Source organism: Pangasianodon hypophthalmus, chromosome 25, assembly GCF_027358585.1.
Source record: "Pangasianodon hypophthalmus isolate fPanHyp1 chromosome 25, fPanHyp1.pri, whole genome shotgun sequence".
NCBI lineage: Eukaryota > Metazoa > Chordata > Actinopteri > Siluriformes > Pangasiidae > Pangasianodon > Pangasianodon hypophthalmus.
The window spans coordinates 4,631,762-4,645,429 of record NC_069734.1 but is presented as its reverse complement, the minus strand read 5'-3'; positions in this window follow the sequence as shown (position 1 = coordinate 4,645,429).

The window sequence follows — 13,668 nt, the reverse complement described above, 5'->3', positions numbered from 1 at the left end:
AGAACATAAGATCTGAACCTATAGGAGAACGCAGTGGAGAACCTCGGTACCACACAGTCGGTGTGCTTTGACTTGGCAGGCTGTACAAAGTGCCAACTATTTTTATTGTCATCCAGCCGAACCCCCGACTAAACACAACCCACTCAGATCAAAGGCACACGCTACACCAACGCTTAAGTGCCATAATGCGATCCTTCAGACTTTAATGAATATTAAAAGGCAACGCTTTGAAGCCAAATGTTTTGTGTTCATTTTTATTAGGCCTATTTTGTTCCCCAGCATGTTGAATATGTGAATATGTGGGCAAAAAGACAAGATGTGTGTTTGTGTAATTATAAAGGCAACTGTAGATGTATAAGGCAAAAATTATGATGCGAGTGTTGTTCAGCCCTGTTTTAATAACCAGCGTAAGACGTCTGAGGCATTTACTATAAACTTTTTTTTTTCCAACATAATCTCTTCAGAAACGAATGTTAATCCTGACTCGCTGCATTAAACTGTAATAATCAGAAGCTTCTAGAACACCTGACTCACTTCTCATTAAAGTGTGATAACTGGAATATTCTAGAACACTGTACAATCTAACTGTTGGAACATTCTAGAACAGAGGACCACTGTGCATTACATTGCAATAACAGGATTATACTAAAACACCTGACTCACTTCACTGTGTGTTTCAGAGAAGTAACTGGAACATTGTAGAATATCAGACCACTCTTCATTTCACTCTAATGTTTGCGAGATTCTAGAACAATGTACAATAATTGGAAGGTTCTAGAACAGCTGACTCACTGTGTGTTACAGTGTAATAATTGGAAGGTTCTAGAACAGCTGACTCACTGTGTGTTACAGTGCAATAATTGGAAGGTTCTAGAACAGCTGACTCACTGTGTGTTACAGTGCAATAATTGGAAGGTTCTAGAACAGCTGACTCACTGTGTGTTACAGTGTAATAATTGGAAGGTTCTAGAACAGCTGACTCACTGTGTGTTACAGTGTAATAATTGGAAGGTTCTAGAACAGCTGACTCACTGTGTGTTACAGTGTAATAATTGGAAGGTTCTAGAACAGCTGACTCACTGTGTGTTACAGTGTAATAATCGGGACGTAATATAACACCATACAGTGTAAATATTTCTAGTATTTATTATTACAGTATAATAATTGAATCACTGTAAATCACTGTTTATCACTGTTTAATCAATTGAACAGAGTACAATTTAATAATAGGAACGTTCTAGAACGTCAAACTACAGTGTGCTACAGTGTAATAATTGTAAGGATCAGGAACACTGTAAAATGTATTAATTGAAACATTCTAAATATTGTACAGTGTAATAATCAGAAGGTTTTAGAACACTGTACAATGTAATAATTGAAACATTCTAGAACATCAGACTAGAATGAGCTACAATGCAGTTGTAACGTTCTAGAACAACTGACTCACTGAATGCTACAATGTAATAAGTAGAAAGTTCTAGAACACTGTACAATGTAATAACATGTATAATGCAAAAATTGGAACATTCTAGAACACCTGATTCAGTGTGCTACAATTCAAAAACTGGAACATTCTAGAACACTGTACAATGTAAAAATTGAAACTTTCTAGAACATCAGACTATTGTGTGTTACCACGTAATAATTGTAAAAATTGGAACTTTCAAATCACTGTATAATGTACAAATTGGAACATTCTAGAATACTGTACAATGTAATAATTGTAAGGTTCTAGAACACTGTACAATGTAAAAACTGGAACTTTCTAAGCACTGTATAGCACTGTATAATGTACAAATTGGAACATTGTAGAAAACTGTACAATGTAATGATTGTAAGGTTCTAGAACACCTGGCTCACTGCGTGCTACAATGTAATAATTAGAAATTTCTAGAACATCTGACTAACATTACAATTTAATTGAATCAGAACACAGCAGGAAACCTCTACTACAGGTTCTAACAGGATTCCTGCAGTGTTCTGATGTTCTGCGTCACATTGTTCTCAGGACATTACACACAATATTCATAGACAGAGAAAAGCTTACATTTGAAACATAATATTCTTACAGCTAGAAATGTTGCAGTGATGTTGTAGTAATGTTTGAAAACGTTACATTGAAACAGAAAACGACCAATTGAACAATTTAGCTGCTAAATTGAAAGTACCCAGAACAGAAACATTCAGAAAATGTTCTAAGCTAACTGTTAGCTGGAAAATACGTAATATATAATATACAATCCTGTGTATATGTACATTTGTCCTTACTTGTTGTGACAATTTGTGTAATGAATGATAGTCACCTGTAGACACCTCATGCACAAGTAACATCAGTACTCTAAGTTAAATTTTTTTAATAAAATGCACATAAATGTTCTATAAATTCTTCTTTTTCAATCAACTTCCTGTTCAAACACATTCAGTTTGTGCTATCCATCATCTCATCATCTTTTCCTACTAACACAATAAATATGTTGTCAAAATGGTGGAACTTGGACATAAATACAATGACGACCTCGTTCTTTCTCAAGCTTGGCTGAAACATGACTTTGCTCAGCAATGATGGTGTTAAACTCATTATTTTTGTGTAAACCAGCACCTGCAAGCTAAAATGTTATGATGTTTGATCAGAAACAGTAATAAATACAGGAGCTGGATGTGGAGTGAAAATGTTCCCTCCACATCTGACTTCACACAGTGTATAATTCAGATACTTCCACTATTCTAAATGTCCATGCGTGTTTTTACCAAAAGGATACAAAAATATACAAAAAATACAAAAAAAAAAAAGAAAATGCCTGTATTTACTAAGTGATGGCCATCCTTTTAACCTCACACTAGCTCAAAAAGCTTCATTTTTGCTGGTTTAAATGATTTTTAAATCTAGTTGGACATTTGAACACAATTTGGTGTATCTAACACTACAAAAATATATTTTAGCAAGTGAAAATTTCTTATACAGGCAAATTTATCTGTTCTTTTTATCAGATTAATTAAACAACTGTCAAATATTAGATTATTTAACCTTTCAATTTCTGATTATTTATTTATTTGTTTGTTTATTTGTTTGTTTGTTTATTTCAAATATGAAATTGTCTTGATTTATGCTTTTTTAAATTTATTTCAAGTAAACTTTTTTTTTCATTTCAGGTATACAATTCTCTTTATATATATTTTTTATTATTTCAAAGTATGAAACTCTTGATTTTTTTGTTACAAGTATGTTTTTTTATTTCAAGTATGACATTTTCTTGATTTATGCTATTTTTCATGTATGAATTTTTTTATTTGTGTATTTTATTTCAAATATAAAGTTTATGTATTATGTTTTATTTATTTCAAATATAAAATTGTCTCGATTTATGTTTTTGTTTAATTATTTCTAATACAAAAATGTCTTGATTTAGTTATTTTTATTATTTCAAGTGTAAAATTATCTTGATTTATGTTTTTTTTTTTTTATTTCAAGTATGAAATTGTCTTGAGCTATGCTTTTTTGCTGTCCTGGAATTTCCTGTAAGTCTATTTCCTTATAAACCTAATATTGATCTGATTTTGTTTTTATTGTTTGCTGCTCTTTTTCATCAATTTTAGAAGCTTTTCATTTTGTTATTTGTGAAGTTTTGTGCCTAAAACTCTGTGTATGTTCTACATTTTCCCTGCTGTAAATTGCATGTAACCTCACTTCCTCACTTCCCCTTCGTAAATGAAGCTCCTAAAATCCTGCTGTCTCCTGGCTGAAAAGGTCAGCGTAATGAAATCTCTGACACCGCATGTTTTCGCTAGAACTGCGGCCTCCCCTTCGCCCGTACGCTGATGGAGTGGCGTTGTCTTTCATTAGTTTGGGTTTGAGGTTTTCAGCAACCACTCGTGCTGGCTTCGAGCGGTATTGAAAGCAGTTTTCCGGCACCGCTAGGCATGTGTTTAATTGTGTGTTTGGTTTGGCCTGGGCTCGAGAGCGGCTTCTGGTTATCCATCGCTTATTAATGGCTTTGATGCCGAAACCCAAAAGCTTCTTGTTTCCATTTAAAGGCTGTTTGTGTGTTAGACAGATTCAGGGGAAGTGTTTTGTGTGTGTGTGTGTGTGTGTGTGTGTGTGTGTGTGTGTGTGTATGTATCTGCATGTGTTCAACATGATGCCTTTTATTAGCAAACAATGATGAGTTTACTTAGTAGAACTTTGGGTGCATGTGTGTGTGTGTGTGTGTGTGTGTGTGTGAGTGAGTAAGTGAGTGAGTGATATTGGTTTGATGACAATCAATCATTGTCATCATTACAGCTTTTGTATATATGATATGAATAATACTGTCAGTGCTTCTCAAACTTTCCTGGCTACATTATCCCTTCCTGTACAAAAAAAAAAAAACTCTTTTCACATTTGTTTAACACACAGCTTGTCTCATTTGTGATTATGTTCTACACTACAACAACAAAATGTGTTCAAATATAAAGCTGTTTCTGGTGCTCAGTAATCCTTATTTAGCGAGTAATTATATTAGTAGCGATAATTATGTTCAGTTATTTCTGGAGGGGTTTTTTGTTTTGTTTTTCGTTCCCTTAAAGGGAATTTTCCTTTTCTGTTAAGAAATGAAAATCCCTATTTGAAAAATGCTGCGCTTTAATAACAACACACCCAAAAATCACATACATTTGGTCCCTTCTTTGATAACCTGTCCAGCTTTTCTTTTCGCTTTTGTGCTTATTTTTCTGGGTTCGCCATTTGTTCCAACCAGATGTGATAACACCTTAAACGAAGACAAAGAAGAAGCAAAAGCTGAGTGGCGGTTTCTTTGACAGATCACAATAAGCTCAATGTCAAAATGACACCTCGATCACTATCAACATACACACACACACTTGAGTAGACGAATTCAACAGGCCTACCACACATGTAGCACTAGCACTTTTCCAAATTCCAAAAACTTGTCAGCGTCTAAAACCTTTTGACGCCATCAAGTGGTTTTGCAAATTACATTGTTTTCTGCTGAAAGCGAAGATTAATTAAGGAATGTGGAGTGTGGATGTGTGACTGCACCAGAACACCGGAGAAAAGCATCTCAAATGTGGTGCCGTGTTTAAAAAAAAAAAAGAAAAGAAAAGAAAAAAAAGAAAAGAAAAGCCACGGCCTTTTAACACTCTGAGATCACACATCAGTGCAGCCAGAGTCTTCTTTCCAGCGTGGTGTCAGAGACAGCTATTTGGATGGCAGCCCAGAGTTTGTGCTTATTTGTCTTTTATAAAAAGGACAACTGTAGAAGCCGCGCCAAGGCGCCCTTAGGCTCCTGCGATCTGCTGAGGCGGGAGACTGTCGGTTTTTTGGGGCAGAAGCTCTCAGCTGCACCCCAGATGTGCTAGCGGTGGGCGTCCGCTGCCTGAACCAGACGCAGATTAGCGACTGTTCTTTTATTTTGTCAGCGCCGATACAGAACACACAATACATTAGTGTGTGTTAAAAGCAGGGGGAAAAAACTTCGCCACGGGCCAATAATTTGCAGGTGGCATTCGAATATCGAATGCGTGACCATGCTGGTGACCGCACAGAACGTTCTTCTTATCATTAAAGGGGAGAAAAAAATCGTAACATTACTTTTAACTTTTATGGTGGCCATGGGTTTAATTTGGTGTGCGTGTGGGGAACTTTCTTTTTTCTCTGTGAAATGGGAATTTTTGGATATTTTCCTATTGTTCCAGAAAAAAAAGGGTGGCAACTGAAATGCAAACAGGCGTTTTTTTTTTTTGTGGTCTTGATCTTACAAGCCAAGACTGATGTCTGCAGCTGGAATAATTGAGAGCTTGTAGAACATCGCTCGTTACGCAAATATCTAAACTACAGCGATTACATCACCATGTCTGTCATGTTAAAGAGGTCACCATTTGATAGCATGTACACTGAAAAAAATCATTGTTAGATCAGCGTTTTTAAATGAATGGCAGAATTTAAAAGCAAAATAAGTTATTAAATAGATAAATAATGGATGGTTTATATTAAATTAATTGAAATACGTACATTTACTGACTTAATTTATTGTAGTAACATGGACATTATATTAATACAGTATGTAAAAGCTGCATAAGGCCATAATCATGTAATCAGTGGATATTGATTTTCATATAATTTGCTGTTACACCTGGCTAAAATGTCTGCATATTACAAATTATGTAAATGTTAATATACACACACTGATCATAAACCAAGGCATTTAAATCGATTATACATATTATTTCAAATAGCTATAATAACATAATAATAATATATGAAAATGGATGACTGCCCTATGTGTACAAATTCACATAATAATAATAATAATAATAATAATAATAATAATAATAATAATAATAATATCAACATAAAGCAAGACAATAAATTACATTTTTCATTCATTCATCATCAGTATCCTGGGCAGTGTGGCGGTGGATCTGGAGGAAATCCTGGGAACCCTAGGTGAGAGGTGAGAATACACTGGGGATTGGTCTATCATGGGGCATCATGCACACACATTCACACACTCATTCACACCTAGAGGCAATTCATAGGCACAACCTGCACAGAACATGAGACACTCCGGACAGACAGTAACCCGAGCTCAGGATCGAACTGGAGCCTGCTACTCATTGCACCATCCTGCCTTTCATGACAATACATGACATTATGTTATTAATTAAACAGATTGTAGTGTTCAGTAAATTTTCATCAGATGACAATTAGAATGAAATTGGAAATGAAGTTTTTTATGAACTTCTATATAAGGTTTGCTGTAAAACAAAGACTCGACCTTGCTGTTGTTCCACTGCATTATAAAAACTTCTTCTTCATTTCAGCTTGTTGGATTTATGTGATCTCTCTGGGTCGATCATCAGGACAGGAAGCTAGATGGTTTAACTTAGGGTCATGATGTTTAACTTTTTAACTAAACCTAGAGACAAGAGCGGTTCATTTCAGATGAGTAAAGAGGTACAGCCTCTTACTTTATGTATTTCACACTGTTAAAGCAGCCCTTGTGTCAAAAATATGATTTTAAATGATTAACTCCTTTGAATGTCTGATTCTGATTATGCAGATTGATGTTTAGGTCAAGATTGCTAGCTATTGTAAATATGTGGCTAAAACCCAAAGTGTATATTTTACTAACTTTACTGGGTTAAATTTAATCTTATTTGCATGTGATCACAAAACTAGAAAAAAGAAGTAATTTTACTTGAACCGATTGCACATTATGTGGGGGTGTGGTTTTTGAACTCGATTTGCGTATTCATTGCACTTTAAACTGATTTAATTTTGAGCGTTATGGATGAGTTGTTTACAATATTTCTATTTCAATATTTTATGTTGGCTTTCGGGCCTAAGGCTATTATATTATATTAAGATCAAGTGTTTCGGTAAAGTTTTCTTGGTTCACCCTCTTTGTGTTTCTCAGTGAGGTGTATGATTTGTGCTGTTACACAAACTGAGCCAGGTAAGCAGTTGTCTTGGGTTCTGCTAGTTCAGTCTTTATTCAGGCTGAGAGAAATGTGCTACTCCTTGTTGGAACAAATTAAGGTGTCAGTGGCTATTAAGTAATATAATAACTTTTAGATCATGTGTACATTTTACAATGTTAAAATTTATGTTGTTCATTTGAGCTTTCTTGATTTACTTGTTTTATTTGTGCAAATGATAAAATTTACTTATAAAAAAGAAAACTGCTAGTTAAATTTACTTACATTTTTAATTTTTAATGAGAATAATCCTTGGTGCAATGTAAACCTTACTTGGTTAAATTTACTTTAAAACTTCATGTGTGAAAATTGTTACCATGCTTTCCTTGATTAAATCTCACTCCACTTATTGGTGGCCAAACCTGCCAAATTACAATATAAATATCGCAATTTTTATTAGTAGCATAATCCAGCCTGCTAGCTAACTGCTTTCTCACAGATCGACACGGGTAGGATTTGAGTATCTAAGTCTTGATTTACATTGATATATTCTCATCAATTTATTTCACACAAGCCAAAACTTGCATTCTCATGTAATAATCAGTGCTCTATAGCAATTAGAATGCAAACCCTTCAAAATATATCACAGATATATTTATATCTATAAATATGTAGAAGATTTTGCTCCATATTAACTGAGATAGCTAGCTGATTGAGTAAAATTTGAAATGAAATATATCAGTATATAAATCACGGAGCGATTAAGCTCAGTTCCATGACTATAGACAAATCGCATCAAAAATTTGAAGGAAGTGTACGATACCTGTGTAGCTAGCCAGCTGTAGGCTGAGAGTGAGTCTGCTAGGCCGACTCTGATGGCTTCCTGTGATGCAATTCCTGTTTTTGAAATGTTTTCCAGCAGATTTTCACATGTCTCAGCATTTAAATTTTACCATCATTCATTTCTGCACTCTCATTTTCATCTGTTCTAGATCTTCTAAATGTTGTTAATACTACTTAATGACCACTAACACCTTAAATGGTTCCAAACAGAAGTAAAGACTAAACTGAAAACAACTAATTAACTGACTTGTGAGCACAAAGCAAAAAACTCATACACTTGACTGAGAAACACAAAGAGGGTGAACCATGAAAACTTTACCGAAGATCTTGATCTTTCAAAACATTTCATACAATAGCTGTAGGCCTTAAAGCCAACACAAAACAAGAAATTTGGAAAATAACCCATCCATAACGTTCAAAATTAAATCAGTTTGAAGTGCAAATGAATATGCAAATCAAGTTTAAAAAACACGTCCCCACTTTAGTGTGCAATCAGTTCAAGTAAACGTTGCTTCTTTTTTCAAGTTTTGTGAACACTTGCAAAATAAGATTAAATTTAACCCACTAAAGCAAGTAAAATATACAATTTATTCAGTATAGAACTTCTAGCAATTGAGTAATTCTAAAAATTTTCTTTTTTGTGCGAAAATCACAGATTTGTTTTTGTCATATTTACTGAACCACTGAATCGTTTCTTTCAGTGTAATTCAGCGTTAGTTCACTTTCAGTTCATTAAGTTAATGTTAAGCTAATGTTAGTGGTTTAAAGATGTTAGTGTTTGATGTTAGTGGTTTAAAGATGTTCCTCAGCCATTTTTAGTAGTTTCTTGAGCATTAGAAGCATTGTAAATGATTTATTATTCTACATGAATTATTTTTAACACTTATAATGACATGTTCAGGGAGACTTTCTTAGAATATTTATATTGGAGAGTTAATTATTTGCTGGTTAGCAATCAAAGAGTTGCTATGTGGTTGTGAAACAGTAATAACTGGGTAGAAATCAGGCCATGTGTGTAAACAGTAAAAATAATTTGGTTTGGGAAACAATAGCCGTCTCTCATCTCATCCTGAACCACAAATAGCAAACTGTTGACACTTTTTGGCCGTGTCAGGTTTGTGGTACATGGTGGGATGATAAACCTGATGCGACCTTTTCTTTCCTCGCCTACATCCTGGGCTCGTGGTCTCATAATTTAGCTGTGATTAAAAATTCAAGAGAAGCACTTTGTGTAAACAGTGTGTCGCAAAAACACAGCCACGACGGAGCCTCAGCCGGTGATTAGTCAGCCATGTTGGGAGACAGGAGATGACACAAGGATGGCAGACTGTGTTTTTCTTTTTATGAATCACAGATACCTCCCTAGAGGGTGAGATAAAGATAGGAGCTTTCAAGAAGGGAAACGCTTGATTTACAGCATTATTTCAGTAAATTACCCTACGCTCCAACGACGGTTTAATTGCTAACGTAAAATCACAGAGCAAAAATGGCAGTGCATATGTGTTTTGAATAGAGACAGACGTTCAGATGTATTTTGGGGTTTGATGTCCTCATTTGTCACCTCGCTCCATCTCTCTCTCTCTCTCTCTCTTTCTCTTTCTCTCTCTCTCTTTCTTTTCTCCATGGCTCTTCCTCTGCCTCACCTCTTTATATCTAATAGCCAATTTGCTGCATGAGCTGCATGAGCAGACACACGATCTCACCTCTTTTAAACTCACACACTTCCAGACATTATTGAGGTCTGATTAGGGCTAGAAAGGCTGACAAATTTACCAATTACACAGATGAAGAGGTGTACGGTTCCTTTTAGACGGGACCGTGTTAACTTTTATCCGGCATGAGGTCACAAGCCTCCATTTTTAAACCAATTTCATTTAAGAATCATTTTCCAATTATTATACTTGGCTATGAAGAAGGATGAAAAGTGAAGTTGTTGGTGACATAAATACAAAAACGGTGGATGTTACTAACTAGGAATACATAAGAACATCAGCCATATTAGACAGGTCAAGATTCAATTTCTTTATGGTTTCAACACATGTCTGTCCTTGTGTTTCATGTGACGTCACACTGTTTAATCACTGCCATTTTGAAGACAAACCACATCAAAGTTTTTGTGTCTGTGCTTCATTAAGAAGATTTATTTTCATTTCTACTGATAATCGACTGCTCTGATACACTTCACTACCTACAATACATCTTCAACAAACAGCAGTGCATTGTAGCAATGTTAGATAACTAGAAAAACTGGGTTTATCTCAGCAGCAAGTATTGCCAACATTAGCAAATGTTTGTTAGTTACCCATCTGGATGTGAAGATCCAGCAGGCTTGTGTGCTCTTAAATGCTTTGAGGCTCTCTCCAGAATACTGAGAGGGGTTGTGAGATAAATATATATCAGGAAAACACAAATTTGGTAAGTTTTTGGCTTTGTCAAAGCACCATTTATTCTCTCTTGAACTAAGATGAGTCATTTTAGCCATCTTTCAGCTCTAGTTATGTTCACATTCTGTAGCAAAGCCTAACATTTGGTCCCAAATATGGTGACTGCAACCAAAAAATAACAAAAAATAACATGACTGAAACGCCAAGATTGAGAGATGTGGGCTATCATGATAAAATCAATCAATTTTCACAAAACTTGCTTTGTTACAGTTGTCTAAAATTTCTATTTCACAGGTAATGTCAGTGTAAATACACAAACACTGTCCATAGCAAGGAAGTGGGATGAGGTGTTGTAGGTTAAATTACAGAACATTTTACTATTATCGATACACTTATTAATGCCTTAAACTCACAGAAATCCAAATTTACATTCCTTACCATTGTAACCACTTATCTATCCTATTAGTTTCACCATAATTACTAAATAACTCGTTGTAGTTACTGAATAATGAGCCATGAGTTTAAGGGTTCAAAAATAACTATAATAGATCCCTAATGATATCCTGGGACAGTTTATTGATTCATTTACATAACAGGAATATCAGCTATAACAATAAGATCGTACGTGAGAATGACAGATAATCATATGGTTTCTTAACTTTTATCCTGCAGTGAGGTGACAAAGTTCAAGCCTCCATATTTAACCAAATTTAATTTAAGAATCAGTTTGGGCTTTTGCGGTGTGCAGAAATTATACTTTGGGAAAGCTGTAAAAAGAGGATGAGAAGTGATCTGTCATCTTGTGCTTTTGGTTACGGAGCATCTTCAAAAACAATTCCAGTCCCAAACTGGAACATTGCTCTTGTGGTCGGATAAATGAATCACCATTCACGAGTCACGAATCGTGAATCACGAATCACGAATCACTGTTCACCATCCTTACTTCTGAATTGACAGAGCAATTGGAATGAATTTTTATTAATGATGTAGTAAGACAGATAAGTAAGCATCCTGGTGTGTGTGTGTGTGTGTGTGTGTGATGCTAATAATATCAAACATATGAAAAGATAAATGACTCGTTGGGCTTATTCCTATTTCATGTCAAGTTGGAGAATTTAGAAGACCAGGAAATCTTTCCATTATTCCGACTTCTGAATTCACACATTGTTATTTTGTTTACTAGATGAAAAATGTTTAATTTATTTATATAATATTACCTAGCATAAGCATATAGCTGTGTTCATGTTAAACACTAGTACACGTCTTCCTAATTTGTAACGCAGGCGGTGTGATTAATCAGATGTAATTTATCACTAGGTAAAAGTTATACTAATATTCATATTTTAAGACATTTCCTTAGAAGCACAGCATGTTCATGTAGCCGTAGCCTAGCATTCAAAAGCTTGGTCACATTCTTAACTAATGCTTTCAATTTTTGGTAGTGTGTGAATAATGAAACAAATATTTGATAATATATGATAATATTGATGTAATATGTGTGAAATTCTGTAAGGTTCGTTTGTGGTTTTGTGATTGAGGCATGTTTATCTGGTCTGTCTGGTTATCGTGTAACTTACACTAGCTAAGGTTAGCTTGAGGCCTCTCAGAAACTTGTGATGTCTGTAGCAAAGCATTGTTGTAAAAATTGATTAAACCTACAGTGATTAGCTGATTTAATTAGGACTGAGGGATTTCTTGAACTATGGAGTCTCAAACCTTCCAATATGGCTGACACATTTTTCTCTTGGAAGTAGCTAGCAAATGCAGCTAATTCGGCATTTAGTATTTTTATATATCTATGAACGTCATAGCAACACACAACAATATAAGCAGGAAAACCTTATCTGTTGTAGTAGTAATAACAGAAAGAAAGAGAGAGAGAGAGAGAGAGAGACAGATGCAGGAAGGGATGTGTGACACAAAAAAGAGTCTGAGAGGACTGAGAAAAAGAGACAGTAAACAAGTAAGCAATAGCAACTGAAGTGTACACACTGAAGGCTCAGTTAAAGCACATGCTTTCTGTCTGATCTGTCATTTCTCTTTCTGTCAGCCTGGACAACGGACTGCTTTTCTGACTTGCCCATGGCCATACAATCAGCTTCACAGATATTTATGTGTGTGTGTGTGTTGTGTGTGTGTGTGTGTGTGTGTGTGTGTGTGTGTGTGTGTGTGAATTTGGGATACTTCTCGGCAGAACAAACAGGCCTGAGGCAAGGAAGGACAGTTTACTGCTCTTCTGAAAAGGTGTATTTTATTTTATTTGTATGCTTTCTCTCTGTCTCTCTGTGCTCTGTACCTGTGTGTGTGTGTGTGTGTGTGGGCGCAGTATACAGTATATATGAGCCTATATCCCGATTTGCTAGTGCATGCTGCCTCCCACAGGCAGGAAGTTTCTATTCAAGTGCACATTTCTGTCACATTAAATAAATATGCTCTTTCATTAAAAGCATCCTCACACATTTAAGCTTCTAATGCATCATAAACAATGCAAATATCTAAACCTCGGACAATTCTAGAGCTTTATTTTTACACATATACATGTATGGAAAGTATAATATGTAGCTACATGAAGCATTTGATCCTTTTCATCACAGTAAAACAAGTTCACATTGTTTCAATTGCTTGCATTGATGCAAACAAGGGATGTCCAATTTATTATCCTCTTCTCCAACACGTCCAAGGAACGCTGTCTTCTCTCCTTCTCTGTCCATGCCTCAGTGAAATCCGGCCCATTAGCTGCAGAAGCTCTGCTCCAGCATGATGCGGTCGCTGTTGGTGGATTTCCCATAAGAGCGGAGCTCACAGAGGGATCCTTGTGTCCTGCTTAATCGGTGCAGACTCGTTTTCTTTTCCTCCGCGACACACTGACAGCTGACCTCGGTGTAGCATCTCAGTGGCAGATATCGAGTTTGCTTAATTGCCCGCAATAAAATGAAAAACAAAGGCGGCTTTGTTTAAAAGGCAGGACTAAATATATCAGGGGGGCACCCCAGAAATTGGGGTTTTCTTCAAGGGAGAAGGAGGA